Raw genomic sequence first — 5,335 nt, 5'->3', positions numbered from 1 at the left:
AAACAAACTTCAGTTGTCGTTTTTTCGTCAATTTAATGCTCATTGGCCCCAGTGAGGACTCTTACGGGAGTCTTACAGGACCCTAAAACTACAACGCATCAGCATGACAAGACAGATATCTTGCACCATGTGTTGTTTAATAATGAAGCAAGGCCATTTGCTCCATTAATAATTCATACTACCATATAAAATAACCTTGCTCAAAAGATAAAAGTACAGGAATATCTGAACGTCATCAGCATGAATGTGGTTCTACTGCAGTGAACACAAGAAGTACATCTAACTGATAACCCCTATAGTTTGATTCAGCTGTCCAGAGTTTCCTTTTTTTACATCACCTTGTCACATAATCCAGTTTAGTCTTCATCCCTTTTTTATAGCTCTGAGTCACTCCACATCCTGCAAACATGGGACTGTTAATGTAGAGGCCACTGTTGGTGTCCTGTGTGAAACCACTCAGTGTTGACTTATCCAAACTAATAAGCATATTTTAAAGTCGACCATGATCTAACATCATTTCATTTGAATATTTGCCCATTTGTTGTTTTTCATTATACACGTTCAATCGGACACAGTCTGACACAGAACTGTGAAAGTGAAACTACAGTTCTAAATATACCGTCTCCCCTGGTAAGACACAACTGCATTGTATTGTGGTATACGGGACTGCAATGTAGTGTGCTTCGTCTGTACTCAAATTAGCAAAAATTAGAAATTAGAAAATTTGAACACCACTACGAAATGGCGTACAAACTATACAGCGCACTACTTCTGTGAGGGAAGGATTTGGAACACAGCTTATATGTGCTGACTAAGTTAGTCCCAGAGAACGTCAGTTGGGCGTCAACAGTTGGAACTGTGGGGTCACGAAGAGCAGATACATAATTGAAAACTAAACTAACTGCGGATGTGTAAAAAAGGAAGGACACGTCATTTTGTGTATGCATGAAGAACGTTTCCTTCAAAGTCACCTCTGGGTTAGTGAACCGCACCTACAACTTAAATCTGTTTGTTATTCCACTGTTCATTTCACAACATAAAGACTGGAGAATCAGCCACAGAATACCAAGTGAGCGAGGGGAGCGATTTGTTAACTGGTTTGGGAAATCCTTCAAGGCTCTTTGAGAAGGATGAATTAACATACATTGTAGGCTGCCCATTGAGACACCCAGAGACAAAATACCCGGCCATTCAGCTTGGCTCAGTGTTTGCAACTTCCCTTCTCTCTCTCTCTCTCTCTCTCTCTCTCTCTCTCTCTCTCTCTCTCTCTCTCTCTCTCTCTCTCTCTCTCTCTCTCTCTCTCTCTCTCTCTCTCTCTCTCTCTCTCTCTCTCTCTCTGCCCTTTTTACCACCACGCTTCAGTATGTGCAAGCTGCTGCATGGTAACAGTGGCGGTACAATGCATTAACTCTACTATACTTTTAATAATTTATAACCCAAACAATGCATATTAAAAGCACAATAATCTCTCCACCTATATTTCACCTGACTACCTGAATCATGGATGGATCTGTTCAAGTTACAAAAAGTGTTGATCTCTCTTTTTTCTTTGTTTTAATATTTAAGTCTCCAGTTTTCTGATGCACTCGCTGCAGGAAGGAGGTTACTGTGCAGATCTTTGCCCTAAATATTGCCTTCACCCCCTCTGGAGACCAACTTCCAGGAGATCTGGGAGTCTGTCAAAATGCTTTCAGGATCCCCAGGGGCTTTGACCTACTTGTTCTTCTTGCAAGGCAAATTGTGAAGACGTACAGAAACAGAAAATAGTTCACAACTATAAAGCATCCAATCGTCACTGCCGGCACTCACATGATCAAAAGCTGTGAAAAACACTAAAATCAAGATAAGGCAACATGCACCACGTAGGTGTACAACATGCAATAGGTTACTAAACCAACATCTGTAACCAGTACTTCGATTCTGCTCTTTAATTTTTAAGAGTGAGATAAAAAGATATATTTTAATTTAGATTCAAAATGAGACCAAGCTAATAGGATCTGCAAAATCAGATCAGTAAAGGCTTTGCTACTGTTTTGGCAAGGCTTACAGTAACTGTAAAAGTTGAAATCAAATGTATTTCTACCCATTTCTGACATACTGAAACATCAAGATAGAAGTATGCGTACTCATCAGAACCAAAGAGGACACGTAATGAGCCAAAAGGGAGAAAATCATGAAGACACAGAAATAAATAGCTCACAAAATGCAGGGCTCTAATTATCCCATTAAGTATTGCACCAAGCTACATTCTGTACAACCAACACAACATTTTTATTTAGGTCATCTCGTAACATAACAAACCAATGCAAGGAACTTCACTGTGCAGCTCCATAAGAAGCAAAACAGTATAATGACAGCTGCCCTCAAAAGCTTGCAACACTTCATGAAAAATAAACCAAACTGCTCACATTCAGCCTTACTTACAAATTGCCCAGAAGGGTCCACTCAACTGCAAAAGCCACAACATGGCTGCAAAAGCCACAGCAGAAGTGAGCAGCGGTCCGACTATATTAATGGTCCGGGATGCATGGGGATTTTTTTTTTCTTTGCCGATGGACGGGCTGAAGGTTTGAAGAAGTCAAGAAGATTGAGGAGTTTGAGAAGTAGGGTAAGTGAAACGTTGTAAGTGTTGTGAAGCACTGTGAATGGTGGACTAGAAATGTGTTGTATAAACGCAACTCCCTTCATAATGGAAAAAGTATTTAAGACAATCGCTTGCAGTCCGTTCCCGTTCTCAATCCCATGGGCGGGAAATACAGTTGTTTTGTCACAGCCCTCACAGCTCAAGGTATCCTAGAGCGTTGGTATCAAACAAACCAGGCTTTCAACTGTGGTTGCATCTACAGAAATAATCGACGCTCAGAGCAAATGCTCAAGATGTAAGAGTCAGCAGAAAGGGAGGATGTCTGGCCGTTGGATGGGTCAAAACAAACATCGGACTTTTACCCAGGAGACTGCGTTCCTTGTCCCGTTCGTGTCCAGTGCATCACTGCAGTTACGTTACAAATGCGCTTATTGTAACCCCAATAACAATGCTTTCCTAACTCTAACCAAGTGGTTTGGTTAGCTAAACCTAACCACATGGTTTTGTTTGAATTCACAACATTCACCTCACCAAATGGTCCTGATATAACAGCCATATGTGACAAGTTAGGATGAGGACAGGTTTGTCAGTGGTGCTGAAGAGGAAAGATTTAAAAAAAATATTATTTGATGGCTTTAGGGGGCGTTATTCCACTTGTTCTTGGTTAAGGTCCAGGTCTTACTCATAACATTGTTTTCTTGACATAAATTATAGAGTCTACTAATGTGAACGTTACTGTGGCTCTACATCTAGTGAGGCACTTGGGTTTTAATGTTGTTTCCAATTATGCCGGTGTCACATGATGCGTAGCCAGAAACCATTATTTAGTAAAGGTTAGGCTCAAGTTTTGTGGATTACCCTAGGTAGCTTAGCATTTCTTCTAAATGTCACACCTTTCAAACAGAGGAAGAGTAGCACTTAATGTTTCCCCGGGGTGATCTTTCAATGTCAAAAGATTTAATTGCATCCTTCTGTCTTGATGCTTTTGTGCTTATTAAATCAGTGGCTATTTTCTCTCTCTTTTCACAATCTCTTTGTCTTTCTTAAACACACTCAAACAGTACACAGCTGAAAAAATGATGTTGCCGATCCATATCCTTCCCTCTCATCTTCTTGTGCTCGTGCAGGCTGTCGATCCCTCTCTGGTACAGCTGCTTGTTTCACAGAGGATGGGGGTTGGTCCTGCCGTCAAAGCGGACTCCTCCAGTCCCATAGAAATACACTCACAGATGTCTCTCTGTCTCTGTCTCTCTGTCTCTCTGTCTCTGTCTCTCTCTCTCTCTCTCTCTCTCTCTCTCTCTCTCTCTCTCTCTCTCTCTCTCTCTCTCTCTCTCTCTCTCTCTCACCTGCACCAATCAGACAATACTAGCATTAACACTAACAGAAAGAAAGAGGTTGCCCTGGATATTCATTTTGTGCAATGGAAAAGGCTGGGAGCTAAACAGTGGCAGCAAATACGTAAAGTGGAATAAGACGAAGAAAGAGTGATAGAGAAAGGAAGAGCAGCGGGAGGAGAGTAGGACAGAGAGGGAGGGTTGAGTGCCAAATAAGCTGCCCCCTCTTCTCCCACATCTCAGTCTGTGAGCACTGGAGCACAGCATGAGCTCCGGAGTGTGTTCGCATGTACACCTGTAAGCTCTCTTCTTTCATTCAGCGATGCAGGATCATGTATGAATGGCAGCAACACCGTTGAGACGTTTACAGCAGCAAAGAGTGCTTTAAATCTGTCTTGATGAAATCTTTTGCGCTCTGAGGCAGAGGCAGCGGAGGGGAAGGCGTCATGGGGAGAAGTGGATGCTGAGCTGTTCCAGTCTACAGTAAAGGTCTGGACCTTTTCTTTCTTTTGATGTGTCAGCCTTTTGAATTCCAGGACATGCTTGTTGACTGTGTATAGATGTTGTGCTGGGTCTACTATTATAGTGTCTGTGGAACAAGACAAGCTGCAGAGATGAGTTTGTCCCTCTGCTATCTATCAGGCTGAATTACAGACAACTTTCATGTCCATAAAAGTCATAAGACTGTTGAGGGTCTTCGGATTAGAGGGCAGATTTGTTTAGGCTCTGTTCTTATTTCTTGGTTGCTTAGTTGTTTCACTCCAGCATGAAATCTCAACTAATTGGTGAAATACTGTTACTTCATTAACATAACTGATATCTTAATATGATGTGTGTTTTGTATAGTCAGTGTCAACCTTTCAGTTTTCTATCATCCTTGGCTCTGCACAGCTCTTCTGACATGTACATATTTTAATTAGACTTTGGATGATCTTCAAGAGGTCTTTTTGGCATCTTGTTGCCAAACTGCCTGGAGTGAACAGCTCATGATGTTACACTTCTTTCTCAAAATAGGAACCCTAATGAAGTTGAATACATGAAACATATTCTCCCCTTTGCATTGCAATTGGACACAAAATTCAAATCAGTTGCTTTTAAGAATACCTTTGAAATACAGTTTTATTACATAAAGAATGTCCAGTTTAACTGAGTTTTGCATCCTTGGTTCACAGCAGCAAGAATAGTGATGTTATAACTGGTTTGCAAAGTTGAATCCAGTGCGAAGCCATGTCGGTCTAAATTTATAGCAGACAAATATGCCATGGTTTTAAATGCTACTTAAGTATCATTGCTCACTTGCTCAGGAACATGAACAAGTTCTGAAAAAAACACTCAAACTACTCCTTGACTGCACCAGAGTGACCAGAAGTAGATTTATTTTTTTCTTTAAAATATGTTAATTGCAAGTGTGAGAATC

Source organism: Echiichthys vipera, assembly GCF_963691815.1.
Source record: "Echiichthys vipera genome assembly, chromosome: 14".
NCBI lineage: Eukaryota > Metazoa > Chordata > Actinopteri > Perciformes > Trachinidae > Echiichthys > Echiichthys vipera.
The sequence above is the reverse complement of the archived record's forward strand: the minus strand, read 5'-3'. Positions refer to the sequence as shown.